At 34.1% G+C, this 20,239-nt stretch overlaps 1 long non-coding RNA gene across 4 annotated transcripts in view; it reads right to left on the reverse strand.

The window, feature by feature from the left end:
- The window catches only part of LOC136034898 (uncharacterized), a 156,847-nt gene that overhangs the window by 65,113 nt on the left and 71,495 nt on the right, over positions 1–20,239 (reverse strand). For 2 of the 4 annotated variants that reach the window (XR_010619279.1, XR_010619282.1), the window contains exons 1-2: positions 18,480–18,758; positions 1,787–1,888 (exon numbers count right to left, since the gene is read on the reverse strand). The exons of 1 other annotated variant lie outside the window; for it this stretch is intronic. This is a non-coding gene — a long non-coding RNA (uncharacterized LOC136034898). Of the gene's footprint in view, positions 1–1,786; positions 1,889–18,479; positions 18,759–20,239 lie in introns of those variants that run through there. One more of the 4 variants, XR_010619283.1, reaches the window with a different exon arrangement.

The following is a 20,239-nucleotide window of genomic DNA, read 5'->3' on the forward strand; positions in this document are numbered from 1 at the left end:
ACTATATCAAAGCAACTGCGTATATCATCAAGTTCAAATTTTCGGGGCTTGACAAGGGGGTTGAGGAGTGTGTTGTAGAAAAAAAAAATGTCCTATATACATTCTACTACTAGTAATTATAGTAGTACTAGTACATTTGTCAGTGCTAATATTACTAAGACTAATAGAGTTAATGAGAGACTTTTGAGGAAAACGTTGGGCTGAATCAATAAATGTCAGGTTCGTACGGGTTATCGACAGGACGTATTAGCAATAACACAGAAACGGCTTAAAGTATTAAATTGAAACTATCAGGGCATTAGAAGGGGATGTTTAACTAGACTAAAAAGGCACAATGTGGATGCTATTACTGCTTACGACAAATACTATTAACTACCATCACTAATACTGCTACTAATACTCCTACTAATATATAAATATATATATATATATATATATATATATATATATATATATATATATATATATATATATATATATATATATATATATATATATATATATATATATATATATATATATATATATATATATATATATATACATATATATATATATATATATATATATATATATATATATATATATATATATATATATATATACATATATATGTATATATATATATATGTATATATATATATATATATATATATATATATATATATATATATATATATATATATATATATATATATATTTATATATATATATATATATATATATATATATATATATATATATATATATATATATATATATATATATATATATATATATATATATATATATACATATATACGTATATTTAACTATCATAAGTTGTACAGAGTCAATATTCAAGTTATCTGTCAATCTAAAATATTTCAAATTAAAACTGTGAAATATCAAAAATGAGCATATTATCTTAGTAGAAGTTAACTCAAAATAAGTTATTTGAACACAATTAATAACGGTAACAGTATATGAAAAAAAAAATAGCATAAGAAAATGTCAGTTAATATTAGATACTACCAACAGCACAAAGAAAATAACAAAAATTAAAACTACTGTATGCAAGAAAAAAGTAATGAGGAGAAAACACTCTCCTTGAAATTCGGTGCACAAAAAAAAACAAGTAATACATAGACTGAAGCCGTCTCCAGGATTTTTTGGGGAAGGGGGGATGCACCAAAATATTTGAAAACATCTAAATTTCGTTTATTTGCATCTTTGTAACGTATTTATGACTCAGAAAAAATATCGCAGGACGGGTGTACAACCCCCTTAGCTTCCTTCAAAGCCCCTTAAAGGGAATTAAACGCTTTCAAGATCCTTGACTTCTTCGAATGAACCAGTGAGCATTTAGACAGCTGAGGGGACTAAGTGGGCAATGTTGTGTCAGGCAAGGTTATGAACGTTTGAAAACTCTTGAAAATGACGGTAACATCATAATATGATCTTGCTACAAGAAAGCAAATCCTCCGTTTTAGACCTAAAGATGTTGCGTTTCTGTTTAGGAGTTTAGTGCTGTTACTGTTACAAATAACTAGTTACACAAAAAGCCACCTTAAATAACTTGGTGGCAACTCTTTTATGATATGACATGACAGTCAACCCTTATTTTACCTGCCCATTCCCCACAAAAATTTGACGATTTAATACTATGAAATGGTTTGGTGTTACCGTCTTAGCGATTTAAATTAGGATAATCAAGCAAACGATATTTTAAAAGTGGCAATACCATACTTTCCCCCTTAAACCCCTTAGAAAGTTCAAATGCTCCAAATCAAATTGTAGAATATACCTTTCATTTGTAAGGCCAGTCATTGAGAATGTCTGTTCTGTTCGGTACCTTCATATCTCCAATCAATTGTCAGAATGAATAGAGGCAGTACAGGAAAGGTGCCTAAAAATTATTTAAATGAGAGCACATATCCTTATATCTCTCTTATTCGGACGAGGAATTAATAATTTTCAGTCTCTGTTTTTACATTTCTGCAGGATTGAAGGGCTCTATCGGGTTAATCTCGCGGGAAATTCACCTTTATTACCTGTTCCATCTCAATGTGCAGGCATGAATATAGATTGTAACCCTTCTTAGTGTAAGTGTAACCCTTGTAGCCCATTGGTTTTGCGCCTGCCTATGTCCGTCGGATACTTTTTTTTCTTGGGGACCTTTTGTTGCATGGAGGAATCTCTTGTTGGTGCCTCCGTTCCGCTTTTTCCTACTTATTTGCATTAGTTTCTAAGGCTCCAGTCCAAAGATTTTATTCATGTTTCCTTCCATTACGCACATGTCATTTTCTATCTTATCAATAATAAGCAACTGTTAAATAATGAATAAGCTGTTTTTGAAGGATAATATCCTACCTTGAACAGCTGTTCAAATTGCGAAAGCAATAATTTACAGTTCTTCTTGAAGACTTTTTTTCACCACCTATGTCGGAGTTTGAGTTTAACCTTTATAAAAAAAAAAAAATATCGTTTAAGAAGAACTAAAGTTTAAGAAAAATACAGATTTAAAAACAAATATTGATAATATTTGTGATGTCAGTTCACATATTGCATTCATTCAGTGAACATCTTAAACCGGATTTACTCTCACAAAGTTTTGATAAAACAAGAATGCATTCGAGGTAAATACTCCTACTTTGCGTCGGACTATTCATTTAGTGTTCAGCAAGGTTAATTTGCTGTCGAAATTTTTTTCGATAGATTCAGATGCAAATATTACGCAAAGTAAGTAATCAAAGGAGTTTTATGTGGTAGCATATTTCTACAGTCTATTTTTTCTTAGAGTTCAATTACTATTTTGTATAATGGGAGGAAAGAGGAAGAAAGAAAAATCTGACGAGTTTTTTCTCACATCCAGTCCTATGGAAGGAATCTCATTGAAATCACTAGCTGATAGTTTGAGTCTAGTTTTACAGACTGTTAAAAAAAATTCAACTACGTTAAATGAGCTGAATGTTAATTTTAAAGGATTAGATCAAAGGATTTCTAAGAATGAAGAATCTGTATTTGAATTGAAATTGGAGATGGAAGGTATTAAGCCTAAAGTGATCAGCCCTGAGGTAGAAACCAATGATTTGAAGAACCACATTTCTGTGCTGGTTGATGAAAATTCTTTACTGAAATCGCAGTTATCTAGCCTAAGGCATACAATGATGAAGCTGGAAAGTAAAGAAACTGATAAAAATATTCTAGTATGGAACGTGACAGCGATTGATACTGTAAACGCTAAGGCAATTTTCGATAGTATAATTTTGTCATGCATTGGAATCCATGAGGTACCCAAATACACGATAGTTGATGTTAAGCCTGAAAAAAAGTTGATAAAGGTTATCATGGAGAACAGGGAGCTGAAAGTGGGAGTTCTAAAACAGGCTCGAAATCTTCGTGGAAAAACTATCATGGGCAATCAGAATGATTTTTATCCGATGATTCTCCCCCGTCTGTTCGAGAAGTTCGAAAAAAAATTTAGCTATCCGAACCAGTATTCGTGAAAAAACAGGTTTTGAAACTTGGATTGCGAGATCCATACCACCATCTCTATGTATTCGTCGCCTTAAGGAAGGGCCAGTGGAAATGTTTTTGTTTGATGAAATCCCACCAGATATTAGTAGCCTGATTCAAACGCAACGACAGCGAAGGCAAGGAAATGGCCGGGGCAATTCTATGGACTGGATTACATGACTGAATATTTTTTTTCTTTTTTGTTTAGTGAGTTTGTGGAAGCCCGGACACTTTTTGTGTTTTGATAAGAAAAAAGTATTGCTTGAATTATTTGTTGAGTTAGTTTGATCCGATGCAATAAAAATAGTAATAGTGACTTATATAATGGTATCTTCTGCTACAACAAATACTGTGTCTTTTTTATTGTATTGCTATTTGTTTTTTTGTTGTTTTTTTTTGCACCAACAGTATAGTATTAGAACAAACCCAATTACTGTGAGTTTTAGTGCTTTTACTTTTCAAAGGGAGAGGTATGGGGGAGGAGTACTCCTTGGCGTGAGGTCAATGTATAATAATAGCTTGGGTGATATTATTATTATGTTTATGAATGAATGGTTTATATTACCAGTGCTGATTATTTGTTTATTTCTTAGTTTTCCTTGTTTCTTTTTTCTTCTCTTTCCATGTTTTTTTCTTATTTATTCTTATCTTGATTTTATCATTATATTTATCCATACCTTGATTATATTATTTTTTACTCTTCTTTCCTTATATTTTTTCCTTATACCTGTGGTCTGGTGGGATTGGTTGTGGGGCGGAACTGCCATCCATCATGAGTAGTGGCCAGGCAGGTATCAACTCTTTGGGGGATCGTTTACTTGATTTACAAAATAATCCTTTAGATATTGAAAATATTATTAATAATTCAATTGGAAGTAGAAATCAGATGAATAATGATTCTAATTCGGCTTTTAAAAGTAAGTATGTTTCGCAGTTAAATGGTTCTGCCTCTTCTAAACGAGATTATATTTTCTCTGTGTTCCATCTTAACATTCAGGGACTCTGCTCGTCTTTTGATGAGCTGAAACAGATCGTTAGTGATGGAACTCCTGATGTTATAGGATTATGTGAAACTTTCCTGGATTCAAAAAAGGATATCCGTCTAGATATTCCAGGATATAGGATGGAGAGGTTGAATAGGAAACAGATGGTGAGAGGTGGCCTTTTGCTTTATATTGCTGATCGTCTTGCATATAATGTCCGAAATGATTTGAGTAGAAATGAGGAAGGAATCTTTGAATCCTATTTATTGAGATTAAATCAATGCGTAAGTATTTAGTTGTGGGTTTGGTTTATAGATCCCCCAGTGGATCTATTCCTTCGTTTTTCAAAATTCTGGAAGAAGTTTTGGACTCAGCCAAAAAACATCCCTGTGAACTAATCCTTATGGGTGATTTTAACCTCAACCTGCTGGATCAAAATTCTGCTTCAACTATTGATTTTGTTCAATGATACTCTCTTCAGGAACTCTACCTTCAGTTTGTATACCAACCCGAGTTACTGAAACATAAGCGTCTCTTATCGATAATATTTTTTCGTCACTAGATGTTTTAGGTAATTTGGTGCTGGTTAGTGATATTTCTGATTATTTTACCGCTATTTCCCGATATAAGAGTGCTGATCAAGCGCAGCGTATAGCATCACCATCTAATCTCCCATTTTTCCGTTATAGTGATACTGAGCTAAGTCCACTTAATTCTCGTCTGGCTGATGTACCATGGGGTAGTTTGGTTTCTGATTCTGATTTTAACCACTCTTTTGATTCCTTTTATGATTTAATTAAAGAAGGAATCCTGGAAATTTGCAATCGGGGTCCAGCGCCCCATACTTGGAAAAGGATAGCACCACTGAATCAATGGATGACTTCAGGTCTCCATAAAAGCTGGAAAAGTAAAAATTATTTGTGGAAGCTTTACAAGGCTTCACCATCTTTAGCTCATCACGAGCGATTCAAGGCCTATAGGAATATATTTAATTCTCTGTGTCGGAAGGCAAAGTCTCAGTATTATCATAGGAAATTTTCTGGATGTGGGAAGGATGTAAGGAAGACATGGTTTTTAATTAATTCAGTTCTTAGACCTACTCCCCCTCTGCCTTCAGTTCCGTCAATGCTGAAAATCGATGGTAAAACCGTCCAAGGAGATGTAGATGTCCAGCTAGAGCTTACCTCTTATTTTGCTAATATAGGAAAGGTAACTGCTTCCTCTGCAAGCTCTGCAACTTCTCATTGCAATTTCAGAGCATTTCTTGGACCCTCATGTTTGAAGTCGATGGTCTTGAATTCTGTTTCTGAATTTGAGGTAGCTCGTATCGTGAATGCTCTTAAAGGATCATCCTCTTCAGGGCCAGACAAAATTCCTACAAGTGTTATCCGTGCCATTCTGCCTGCTATTCTGTCACCACTGACTAAGATCGTCAATCTGTCTTTCGAGAAAGGTATTTTTCCTGAATCTCTCAAGCGAGCTAAGGTTATAGTACTCTAAAAAGGTGGTTCTCGGAGTGATCCTGCCAATTATAGCCTGCTAATTATAGGCCAATTTCTCTCCTATCTGTTTTCAGCAAAATTTTTCAGAAGGCTATACTATCCAGGCTTCTTAGTTTTCTGGATGCAAAGGATTTTTTGCATGATTTCCAGTTTGGATTCCAAGCGAGTCACTCTACGGAGCATGCTTGTGTAGCTTTATCGAATTTCCTTCATTCGGCAATAGATTCTGGTCATATCCCGGCAGCTTTATTTTTGGATGTTCGTAAAGCTTTTGATTCCTTGACTCATCGGATTCTTCTTTGAAAACTATCACATATTGGTATAAGATCAAACGCCTATTCTTGGTTTGATTCATATCTTTCTGGTAGACTTATTTCATTTGATCCGCTTTTCCTGAGCCCTTCTGAAGTATACTATGGCGTCCCGCGGGGATCTGTTCTTGGTCCCGTTTTATTTTTGATTTTTGTTAATGATCTGATTTCGACTGTAAAAAACACCAGGCCTCTGGCATGTTGCAAGCTGTGTCAGCCTGATGCTCAGTCGTGTTCCAATACTTCTTCTAATGAAGATTTTCTTGTTGCCTTTGCTGATTAGGGTTAAGGTCTCACGGAGTTTGGGTATCATTCGAAAACTTAGATACACATTTCCTGGATCTATTCTGAAACTTCTTTTTTTCTGTCTTGTCCAGTCATATGTTTCTTATTGCCCCATTGTATGGATGTCTACCTTTCCGTCTACGCTGCGGTCACTTTCCGTCATGTATAATAAAGCACGGCTTCTGGTTGTGGACACCAACCGTTCTTCACCAACACAGCTCTTACGTCTACGGTCTATTTACATTATTTCTTGTCCTTCTTTTGTCTTTGATCAACTTCACAGCAATCTTCCAAAATCTCTTCGGAAAACTCCTATGTTTATTTCTGATTCAGCTCCATATAGCCTTCGTTCTTCAAATAATACCTACATTCCGCCTACCCCTACTATTCGATCAGATTTCAATCCCCCCATTGCTTGTCAACAGGTCTGGAATTCACTACCTTAATCAGTGCAGAAATGCCACTCGTTTGGGACTTTTAAAAGGATTCTTAAGGATCATTTAATAAAGAATCAAATAGATTATTTTTTTTTCCTCTGAGGAGTTGATGGCCCATGTGTTTTACTAGTGGTGTGTGGTATTCCTCTATGCACTTTGCTCCCAGGCCTCAGGTATGTTCTATATATTTTTTTTCTTCTCCTTCTAGTTGTTGCTTAAATTGTATCTTTCATAAATATATTGCCTCTGAATTGCTATATGTGATTGTCTATATTGAATTTATTGCTTGTATAATAATTTTGTTTCTTATTTCTCTTGTATCCCTGGTCATGGAGCCTTTCGAGGGGAATTATGTGTATTGTAATTCGATTTTGAATTGTATTTTGTATTGTCTTCTATTTAATATTAATGAACTTCTCTCTCTCTCTCTCTCTCTCTCTCTTAAAAAAAAAATAAAATAAAAACTAAAGTAACCCTTCATGATCCATGACCCCTCCTGCACCCATAAAGGTACGCATCGTGGGTAGTGCATCCATATCTAAAAATAAACTTCATCTTATTAGTTTACATAAACCCAAATTACAGTCGCAGTTTGCTAATAATTACACTTAGATCAATTAATTACGGCAAGGTAGACATGCGTATGAAAAAGATTTAGAATACGTCAACTCATAATTTATGTGATGCCACAAGACGGCGAGTTGATCTCATTATCGTAAATAATGATCTAATTGTTTCATTTATGGTCTAGGAAAAGATTTTATAACATTATTAACATCAATCAATGAATCTGCGGGCTAATTATTTCAATATTATTTCAATACCGGTTATCCCACACAAGATGATTTTTTTTTTTTCTCTGATCTTCGTCATCTATAAAAAGAAGAAAGAAAATCATTAGTTACTGCGAAACAACAAGAAAATTTCCAGATAAATTAAAATAACAGTAAGCAACCTCAAATATATATCAAAAACTTACTTAGAGGGATGTTAAGTCAAATTCCACTATTGAGCAATCGTAGTCGTCTAGTTTCACAGTTGTCACCAATTGGTACAACACAGTTAATAATCACCTAATATCGTAACAGAGACTCTAAAAGACGAAACTTCGATATCAATGATGCATCGAAAGAATTGGCGAAAGAATTTTTTCTTCTGATTAATTGAAAAAGAAAACTTTCCGAAAAGGAAGTTTTTCAAAGTAAAGGTCATATCAAACAGTTCGTGGTAACGAACTGTAGTAAGGAGCAACCCGGCTAAATACTAAACGAAACTATAAATAACCGAATTTTGATGCTAAAAGATGCATTAAAAGAATCAGATTTTTATGCTGATTTTAAATATATAAGTTTCATCAAATTTAGTCTTTGTCATCAAAAGTTACGAGCCTGAGAAAATTTGCCTTATTTTGGAAAATAGGGGGAAACACTCCCTAAAAATCGTAGAATCTTAACGAAAATCACACCATCGCATTCGGTATATCAGAGAACTCTAGAAAAAAATTCAAGCTCCTATCCCTAAAAATGTGAAATTACGTATTTTTTGCCAGAAGAAAAATCACGGGTGCGTGTTTGTTTGTTTTTTGTTTTTTTTTCTTTTCCCCAGGGGTCAACGTATAGACCAAGTGGTCCTAGAATGTCGCAAGAGGGATCATTCTAACGGAAATGAAAAGTTCTAGTGCCCTTTCTAAGTGACCAAAGAAATTGGAGGGCACCTAGGCCCCCTCCCACGCTAATTTTTTTCCCAAAGTCAACGGATCAAAATTTTGAGATAGCCATTTTGTTCCGCATAGTCAACGACCATAATAAATATGTCTTTGGGAATGACTTACTCCCCCACAATCCCTGTGGGAGGGGCTGCAAGTTAGAAACTTTGACCAGTGTTTACATATAGTAATGGTTATCGGGAAGTATACAGACGTTTTCAGGGTGATTTTTTTAGTTTTGCGGTGGGGTTGAGGGGAGGGGCTATGTCAGAGGATCTTTTCTTGGAGGAATATGTCATGGGGGAAGAAAAATTAAATGAAAAGGGCGCAGGATTTTCTAGCATTACTATAAAAAAAAAAACAATGGAAAAACAAACATGAAAACGTTTTTTCAATTGAAAGTAAGGAGTAGCATTGAAGCTTAAAACGAACAGAGATCGTTACGCATATAAGAGGTTCTAAAAATACTTTAGAATAAAGAGTGAGGTATTTAGGAGGAGATAAATACCTCGCTCTTTATGCTAAAGTATTTTTAGTAATTTCAACTATTTATTTTACGGCCTTTCTGATTCAGGGGCCATTCTTAAAGAATTGGGACAAAACTTACGATTTAGTGTAAAGATCGAGGTATTAACGAGGGTACAAACCCCCTCACATACATAATAAAAATTTAAGAACACAAAAGTTTGTTACCTGAGTTAATTCTTAAGTTACTTATATTTTTTACTCATAAAAACGTTCGTTAAAAATTAGAAGTTCTAGTTGCCTTTTCAAGTAACCGAAAAATTGGAGGGCAACTAGGCCTCCTTCCCCACCCCTTATTTCTCGAAATCGTCCGATCAAAACTAAGAGAAAGTCATTTAGCCAAAAAAAGAATTAATATGGAAATTTTATTTTAATAATTTATGTGCGGAGAGCCAAAATCAAACATGTATTAATTCAAAAACGTTCAGAAATTAAATAAAAAAACTAGTTCTTTTAACTGAAAGTAAGGAGCGACATTAAAAGTTAAAACGAACAGAAATTACCCTGTATATGAAAGGGGCTGTTCCTTCCTCAATCCCTGGCTCTTTACGCTAAAGTTTGACTCTTTGTCACAATTCTACTTTTTAAAACAATTAAAGGCTTTAGCATAAAGAGCGAGGGATTGCGGAGGGGATAACCCATTTCATATACGGAGTAATTTCTGTTCGTTTTAAGTTTTAATGTCGCTCCTTACTATCAGTTAAAAAAACTAGTTTTTTTATTTAATTAAACTTGAGATCAGCAGATACAGATACCTGTTAAAATTCGAACTAGAAATGGAAAAATATTATTATCAAACAATAAATTAAACCCAAAACGAACAGAAATTAAATAAACAATAATAGTAAAGAAACATACAACAGCTCTGAAAAATTACTTTAATTGAACAAATAAATCTTAAAACGAGTGAAAATTAAATTGAATATACAAATCAGGCTTGAAACCAAGGAAAATCACTACAGCCTAGGGTTTGGGTTAGAACTCCTTCTCTCACTGCAAAAGCCTAAAACCTACGGCGTCATTTGTACTTTGCTGAAAAAGAATTATATTACAAATAATTTATTTTGTACTTATTACAACATTGAAAATAACCATCAAACTAGAATAGAATTAAATTAGAGTATAATTATTAAGTGATGAGCTTTCAGCAACTATTATCATTATAAATTAAATATTCCGTTTAATTTTATTAGTTCTTCCCAAGACTGTTCAAGACAAATATAGTTTTTACTATAAACAAAAAGTTTGGATACTGCCCCTTCAGCTTACACGACGTAAAAGATCTTTCAGCTATTAAACTAATGGTAAACATAATCAAAGAAAAGATTTAGGAGCCATGAAATAAGACAATTAGCTTGTGTGATATTTCCATTTCCTTTTCCTTGCACTTATATTGTTTCCTTTCCTTTCCTTGATATTGTTTCCATTTCCTTGCACTCCAGACCAGCTGTGCAGGAGCATTCTGGGTTTTTAGATTAGGGATTTGGCATTTTGTATGTATTAAATAAAAAAATAGTTTTTTAACTGCAAGTAGGGAGCGACATTAATAATTAAAACGAACAGAAAGTATTCCGTATATGAAAGGGGTTATCCCCTCTTCAACGCCCTGCTCTTTACGCTAAAGTTTGACTCTTTGTCACAACACTGCTTAAAGAAAACTTTAGTGTAAAGAGTGTGGCGTCGAGGAGGAGACATCCCCTTTCATACACGGAATACATTCTATTCGTTTTAAGCTTTATTGTCGCTCCTTACATGCAGTTAAAAAGAATGTGTTTTTATTTTTTTCAATTTCTGAACGTTTTGGTAATGCAAGTTTTGAATTTGGCTCACCGCACATGAATAATTAAAACGAAATTTTCATATTATTATTTGTTTTGGCAAATTGACTTTCTCATAGTTTTGATCGGATGATTTTGAAAAAGGGTGGTGGAGGAGGCCTAGTGGCCCTCCAAGTTTTGGCTACTTAAAATTGCAACGAGATTTTTTTTATTTTTTTTTACGAACGTTTTTATCAGTAATAAATATCCGTAACTTACGAATTAACTAACGTAATGATCTTCTACATTTGAATATTTTTATTACGTATATGAGACGTTTCGTCCCCTTGTCAATAGCTCGCTCTTTACGCTAAAGCTTGAATTTTGTCCCAGTTCTTTAAGAATGACTCCTTAATCACAAAGGCCGTAGAACATATAGTTGAAATTACTAAAAATATGTTGGCGTAAAGAGCGAGGCATTAGGAGGAGGTGAACCCTATATATGTAAAATTTTCAGTTCGTTTTAAGTTTTAATACTGCTCCTTACTTCCAGTTGAGAAAAGTTTTTATTTATGTATTTTATCATTGTTTTTTTTTAAATAATGCTAGAAAATCTTGCGTTCCCTTCATGGAAATTCCCCTCCCTCATGAAAATTTCCTCCATGGAAACATCTTCCCATGTAACCCCCTCCCCTGACCAACCCCAATGCGAAAAAGTCCTCCTGAAAATGTCTATAAACTTCCAAATAACCATTACTAGATGTTAATAATAGTCAAAGTTTGCAACTTGCAGCCCCTCCCCTGAGGACTGTGGGGGATCAAGTCGTCCCCAAAGACATTGCTATTAGGTTTTTTGAATATGCTGAACAGAATGGCTATCTCAATTTTGATCCGGTGACTTTGAAAAAAAAATGAAGGTGGGAGAAGGTCTAGGTGCCCTTCGATTTTTTGATCACTGAAAAAGAGTACTATAACTTTTAGTTTCCGTTAGAATGAGCCCTTTTACGACACTTTAGGACCGCTGGGTCAATTCGATCACCCCTGGGAACAAAAAAAAAAACAAAACAAACAAACAAACAAACACGCATCCGTGATCTGTCTTCTGGCAAAAAAATATAAATTCCACATTTTTCTAGATAGGAGATTGAAACTTCTACATTAGGGTTCCCTGATACACTAAATCTTATGGTGTGATTTCCGTTTAAATTTTACGACTTTTGGAGGGTGTTTCCCCCTATTTGCTAAAATAAGGCAAATTTTCTCAGGCTCATAACTTTTGATGGGTATGACTAAACTTGATGAAACTTACATATTTAAAATTAGCATTAAAATTCAATTCTTTTGATATATTTATTAGTATCAAAATTCCGTTCCTAAGAGTTTCGGTTACTATTGAGCCGGGTCGCTCCTTACTACAGTTCGTTCCCACGAACTGTTTGAAAATATTGGAAACCATATTTGGCAGTAAGTTGTTTCAAAAGGTGCCCGAATAAATCTTAATGCCGAAAACTGACGATTGACCAAAGTGCCAATCGTCAATATCCTTTATGACTATGGGTAGATCAAAGATGAGAGAGCCCCAATGGCATCCTTGAAGATGGACACTGTTTTTTGTTTGTGACGTTTTTTACTTTCAGAAGCTTTTGTTTTAACTTTTGGACGTTTTTTCTTCGAGATGTTTTTTTTTTTAATTCCGGATGTTTAGTTTCTTCCTGGTTTCTATTTTAACTTTGAGACATTTTTTTTTTTTTTACTTCGAGACGTTTTTTACTTCGAGACATTTTTTTTCTTCGTGACGTTTTTACTTAACTTCGAGACGTGGCTTTTTCTTCTGACGTTTTTTGTTCGGAGCGTCAGTTTTAACTTCGAGACGTTTTTTCCTTTGTGGCGTTTATTTAGCTTTGAGCAGTTTTTTTTTTTTTAACTTCGAGATGTCGAGATGTTTCCGAGACATTTTTATTCCTTCGTGACAGTTTTGTTTTAACTTTGAAACAATTTCTTTTACTTGAAAACATTTGTTTCTACTTCGAGACATTTTTTATTTCTTCGTAACGTTTTTGTTTTAGCTTGGAGAGTTTTTTTTACTTCGAGACGTTTGTTTTTCTTTGGGGTGTTTTTTAACTTTGAAACCTCGTTTTTCTTTGTGATATTTTTCTTTGAGATGTTATTTTTTAATTTCGAGATGTTCTTAGCTTCGTTAAGTTTTTAACTTCGAGACATTTCTTCGTGACGTTTTGTAGATGCGAGAGGTTTTTTTTTAATTCGAGACGTTGTTTTTCGTGACGTTTTTTCTTCAAGACATTATTTTTTAACTTTGGGGCGTTTTATCTTCGTGATGTATTTTAACTTTGAAGTTTTTTCTTCGTGACATTTTTTTAACTTCGATATATTTTTTTAACTTCGAGACTTTTTTCCTCGAAATATTGTTTTTAACTTCGAAATATTTTTTCTTCCGGACTTTTTTTTAACTTCAAGGCGTTGTTTGAACTTCGAGATTTTTTTTTCTGACGTTGTTTTTAAATGGGGGGGGGGGCTATGGGGCAAAATTATATTCACTACGATACCGTGTATATCCATTTCTTGTTCACAACCAGAAAGTAGTGCGTTTTTCTTCGTGAATGTTTTTTCTTCGTGGCGTTTCTTAACTTCAAGCCGTTTTGTTTCAACTTCAAGACGTTTTTTCAAGATGTTTTTTTACTTTGAGACATTTCTATTCCTTCGTGACGTTTTGTTTTAACTTTGAGATATTTTTTAATTCGAAACATTTGCTTTTACTTCAAGACGTTTTCAAACAGTTCGTGGTAACGAACTGTAGTAAGGAAAATACTGCAAAACTCTAAAAAATAAAATTTTGGTACCAATATCTACATCAAAAGAATCGCATTTTATTGCTGAGTTAAAATATATAAGTTTCATCAAGTTTAGTCTTACTCATCAAAAGTTAAGAGCCTGAGAAAATTTGCCTTTTTTTAGAAAATAGGGGTAAACAACCCCTAAAAGTCATAAAATCTTAACAAAAACCACTCCATCAGATTCAGCGTATCAGAGAACCCTATTGTAAAAGTTTCAAGCTCCTATCTACAAAAATGTGGAATTTTGTATTTTTTGCCAGGAGGCAGATCACGGATGCGTATTTATTTGTTTGTTTTTTTTTTTTTTTTTTTTTTTTTTTTTTCCAGGTGGATCGTATCGACCCAGGGGTCCTAAAATCTTGCAAGAGGGCTCATTCGAACGGAAATGAAAAGTTCTAGTGCGCTTTTCAAGTGACCAAAAAAACTGGAGGGCACCTAGGCCTCCTCCCACGCTAAATATTTTTCCAGAGTCACCGGATCAAAATTCTGAGATAGCCATTTTATTCAGCTTAGTCGAAAAACCTTATAACTATATCTTTGTTGATGACTTATTCCCCCACAGTCCCCGTGGGAAGGGCTACAAGTTACAAACTTTGACCAGTGCTTACATATAGTACTGGTTATTTGGAAGGGTACAGACGTTTTCAGGGAGATCTTTTGGTTGGGGGGGGGGTGAGAAGAGAGGGATATGTTTGGGGAACTTTCCTTGAAGGAATTTATCATGGAGAAGAAAATTTTCATGAAGGGAGCGCAGGATTTTCTAGCATTATTTAAAAAAATAAAAAATAAGTAGGAAAAAGTTTTTTCAACTATAAGTTAGTAGCAGAATTAAAACTTAAAACGAACAGAAATTATTACGCATATGATGGGCTCACCTCCTCTTAATACCTCGCTGCTTACGCTAAAGTATTTTTATAATTTCAACTATTTATTCAACGGCTTTTGTGATTCAGGGGTCATTCTTAAGAAATTGGGACAAAATTTAAGCTTTACTGTAAAGAGCGAGGTACTGAAGAGGAGGCAAACCCCCTCATATACGTAATAAAAACATGAGATTACAGAAGTTCGTTACGTAAGCTAATTTATAAGTTACGTATGTCTTTTACTAATAAAAACACTCGTAATAAATTAAAAGTTCTAGTTGCCTTTCTAAGTAACCAAAAAATCGGAGGACAACTAGGCCTCCTTCCACGCTCCTTTTTTTTCTCAAAGTCATTCGATCAAAACTTTGAGAAAGCCATTTAGCCAAAAAAAACTAATATGCAAATTTCGTTTTAATTATTCATCTGAGGAGAGCCAAAATCAAAACATGCATTGATTCAAAAACGTTCAGAAATTAAATTAAAAAACAAAGTTTTTTAACTGAAAGTAAGGAGCGACATTAAAACTTAAAACGAGCAGAAATTACCCCGTATATGAAAGGGGCTGTTCCTTCCTCAACACCCCGCTCTTTACTCTAAAGTTTTTACTGTTTTAACAAGTAGAGTTGAGAGAAAGAGTCAAATTTTAGCGCAAAGAGCGGGGCGTTGAGGAGGGAACAGCCCCTTTCATATACGGGGTAATTTCTGTTCGTTTTAAGTTTTAATGTCGCTCCTTACTTTCAGTTAAAAAAACATGTTTTTTTATATAATTTTAACTTTGAGACGCTATTTTCTTTGTGTTGTTTTTTAACTTCGAGAGGTTTTTTTACTTTTGAGACATTTTTTATTTCTTCGTGACGTTTTTGTTTTAACTTTGAGACATATTTTACTTCAAGATGTTTTTTTTTGTTCGCGATTTTCTTTTAACTTGTAGAAGTTATTTCTCTTGGTGAAGTTTTTGCTTCGAAATATTGTTTTAACTTCGAGACGTTTCTTCTTCCTGGCGTTTTTTTTTAACTTCGAGATGTTTTAACTTCGTGACCTTTTTTTCTTCGTGACGTTTTTTAACTTCGAGAAGTTTTGTTTTTACTTCGAGAGATTTGTTTTTCGTGACCTTTTTTCTTCGAGACGAGACATTTTTATTCATCATGACGTTTTTTAACTTCGAGACATTTTTATTTCAACTTCAAGACGTTTCTTTCTTCATGACGCTTTTTTCCTCCACACATTGTAATTTAACTTCGACATTTTTTTCGCCCCGATGATTTGTAACTTCTAGGCGTTGCTTGAACTTCGAGACGGTCTTTTTTTTTGTGACAGTTTTTTGAAATGCGAAGGGGGGTATGGGGCCAATTCATATTCATTACGATACCGTGTCAATTCAATTCTTGTTCACAACCAGAAAAAACATTTTAAGGGGTAATGGACCTTGTCGTACCCATAATACGTATTCTACAAAAAATCATGTTAGGGCTTGGGTCAAAAATAATCCATGGACTAAATTCAAAAGTTTAAGAATAACTAGTAGAGAGGGGAGTCTTTTTTAATGAAAGATAATATATTACATACAATTACCTACGATTTGGTGACTAAAAGGATTGTAAATGTGTTTTTGATCAAACAAAACTGTATGAAAAAAGTGACCAAAAAAACTGGAGGGCACCTAGGCCCCCTCCCATGCTCATGTTTTCCCCAAAGTCAACGGATCAAAATTTTGAGATAGCCATTTTGTTCAGCATAGCCAAAAACCATAATAACTATGTCTTTGGGGATGATTGACTCCCCCACAGTCACCGGGGGAGGGGCTGCAAGTTACAAACTTTGACCATTGTTTACATACAGTAGTCTAATGGTTATTGGGCAGTGTACAGACGTTTTCAGGGGGATTTTTTTCGGTTTGGTGGGGGGTGGAGGGGAGGTGGCCATGTGGGAGGATCTTTTCTTGAAGGAATATATCATGGGGGAAGAGAAATTCAATGAAAAGGGCGCAGGATTTTCTAGTATTACTATAAAAAAAGGAAAAAATAAACATGAAAAAGTTTTTTTCAATTGAAAGTAAGGAGTAGCATAAAAATTTAAAACGAAAAGACATTATTACGCATATGAGGGGATCTTCTCCTCCTAAATACCTCGCTCTTTATGCTAAAGTATCTTTAGCAGTTTCAACTATTTATTCTACGGCCTTTCTGATTCAGGGGTCATTCTTCAAGAATTGGGACAAAACTTAAGCTTTAGCGTAAAGAGCGAGGTATTAACGAGGGGACAAAACCCCTCATATACATAATAAAAATATAAGAATATAAAAGTTTTTCACGTAAGTTAATTCTTAAGTTACGTATATTTTTTACTAATAAAAACGTTCGTTATAGATTAAACGTTCTAGTTGCCTTTTTAAGTAACCGAAAAATTGGAGGGCAACTAGGCCTCCTTCCCCACCCCTTATTTCTCAAAATCGTCTGATAAAAACTAAGAGAAATCCATTACGCCAAAAAAAGAATTAATATGCAAATTTCTTTTTAATAATTTATTTGCGGAGAGCCAAAATCAAACATGCATTAATTCAAAAACGTTCAGAAATTAAATAAAAAAATAGTTTTTTTTAACTGAAAGTAAGGAGCGACATTAAAACTTAAAACGAACATAAATTACTCCGTGTATGAAAGGGGATATTCCCTCAACACCCTGCTCTTTATGCTAAAGTTTTTTACTGTTTAATAGAGTAGAATTGAGAGAAAGAGTCAAACTTTAACATAAAGAGCAGGGCGTTGAGAAGGGAACAACCCCTTTCATACATGAAATAATTTATGTTCGTTTTAAGTTTTGATGTCGCGCCTTACTTTTAGTTAAAAAAGCTGGGTTTTTTTTATTTAATCTTTGAAAAGGTGTAGAGCGCCGGTAGTATTAATTATGCGCATTCTACTAAAAATAAACTATACAAGTAAGTAGGTCATTTGGACGACTTTTCCTACAGTTTCTTATCTGTGCACATCATTCTCCAGAAAGGAAAAGTTGCTTTTGGATTTGAATGTAAAACAGTTATAAAAAGGACTTCGGATCTTTTGCGTTACACCTATGCATCTATTTATATCTGGATTAAGTTGCTTCAACTTGCGGACATTAAGTGGAAATAAAAGGATGACTTAAGTAAAAATGCATGGGAAACATATAATTTGGGATATATTTTTGAACAATAGGAGGGGGTTTAGTGGCAAAGAAAAGCGAAACACCTCTAGGAATGATATAAACAATCCTAAGACAGTCGTATCATTCCAAGAAGCGATTCAAATTACTGAACCACTTTTATGTGCAAACATATGGTCCAAATTATACACCTCCCATGAATTTTGCCATATATCTATTTTGTTTAAATTTAATACCCGTAAACGACTAAAAATACATTTTCAATACTAGCATGGGCATAACAGAAAAGATCCAGGACTTTTGTATGCAAGCCCCATCCCCTTCCGAATAAGTTAGACGTCTCCCAAAACAGAACATTTACAGCAGCCATTTCCAAGGGGGAGGTATTGTCCTTCTGACCCCTCCCTATGGCGCTAATACTCCACTGACGTATCTATCACTTTCGTCAATAATACACCTCGTGTATTAAGATTTCCGTCTTTTTTTTCTTTTTTTTTTCATACCATACGATGCAATTAATTAGGATCGACTAAGGTTATTGTTGCATATGAAACCAGACTAACGAGTCAGAAAAATACAAGTATGTCATCTCTTACTCCACGCTTAAAAGTAAGATAAATCACCTATTTTCATGTCCTTAAAAAGGAAATGCAATCTTGAGCACTTTTTTCAAGCCGTAATGTACAGCGTGACAAATATACAACTGAAATAGGGCGACATACGAACAGGCACTTTAAACGCCTCTTATCAGTTACACCATTTGTCTCTCATCGAATCCTAAATTGGTCCGGTTTTAAAAATTTAAAAAAAAAGATATAGAGCTATTACTTTAAGTATCCATCGACTGTATTTTATCGGTCAGGTCTAACAAATTTAAATTTTGGCGCCGATTGGATAAAGAAACCGACATATTTTATGATGTGTAGATAAGCCATTTATGTTCATGATATCGAATCATCCTAAAGTGTACTTTTGTCTAATCCTTACTATCTTCAAAAGAATCCCTAAAGAGCTTGACAGGCGTGAAGTAGAATTTTCTTGAAATACAAATGAAATAAGCGCCAGTTGCATACAGCCAAAGATAAAAAGAGAGACTACCATTCAACAAAATTGTACTTTAGTTTCATTAGTTTTTTTACGTATTTTCAAGAGCCAAACATATTATTCCTTACTTATGAGGAAAAACTAGACATGCCTTAAACTCCGGATAAGTAATGCCGAGTATTAAATCTAGACTTGCAAGGAAATGCCGTTTCTAGAGAGACAAAAAATCTCCATTTTTAAAACTTAATTGGTTCATTTGTGAGAAACATTGAGCCAATGAAAGAACAAAAGGCCATCACGCACGTCATTTTCTCCAAGAAAATTTCTGTTCATCTGATATACAACCAAGTCACATAATGATTCTAGGTAAACAGAACGAACTAAAAATATCAAAATGTTTTCCCCTCATAGCTGTATATACAAAGAATATTCATTTGATGTTTTAATATAAAACAAGAAGGTAAGGCACAAGCCATTCATATATCTATAATGGCTATTCTATTAGCATTAATTCCGTTACTAACGTCCATTGTTTGATCCTTTTGAACCATTTCTTAATGAAGTTTTAGACCGGAGGTGCAAAAAATCCAGGGTAATTCCCAAGGAAAATTTAACAAATTGTTTATTCCTAAACTACTATCCACAACAACTTATCCCTATAATCTGCCACCTAAGGTAAACAAGGCAGCTCACACTGCTTCACAGCCCCAATCTCTTCAAAGTTTTGCTTTTCGCTCGTTCCCATAGACCTCTGATTTTTATTAAGTTCTTTCTTATAACTTTTTTTCACCCTATTCTAAGACGTCCAGTTTTCCTTTGGCATCTGATGGATGTCTAAAGTTCAGAATGTTTGGCATTTTAAAAGAAGTAAACCGTGAACTAATCATTTTAAACCTTTACCCTTAACCTTAGAGGGGTTGTAGGATAAGTGGCACAGGCACGCTTCACCAAAATGAAGGTAAAATTCACTGTAACGCAGCTAAGGCAGAAGACACTGGCACACTGAAAAGGCATACTGAATCCTTTTTAAAAACGGAATTTCAATAACGTAGGTCTGGCTCGAAAGAACAATATTTATTTGGAAATTCCAAAGTTTTCCAAAGTTTATGAACTTTATCTAGAAGTCCTTAATGATGAAGGACTAGAGTATTTTTAAAAATTTATAGGAACATTTTTAACCAAAATTACTGACTTCCATAGCCCCAAGAAGGGCTTAAGTGACATGTGTGAGGAGAAACATGCAGCCGAAAACATGGTGTTGAGCTTCCAAAACCGAAAGGAAGAGTATTTAACGATATGGCACTAGTAAGGCTGAGACAACAGAGAAATGAAACGGGAA

Source organism: Artemia franciscana, chromosome 13 (assembly GCF_032884065.1).
Source record: "Artemia franciscana chromosome 13, ASM3288406v1, whole genome shotgun sequence".
Classification (NCBI taxonomy): Eukaryota; Metazoa; Arthropoda; class Branchiopoda; order Anostraca; family Artemiidae; genus Artemia; species Artemia franciscana.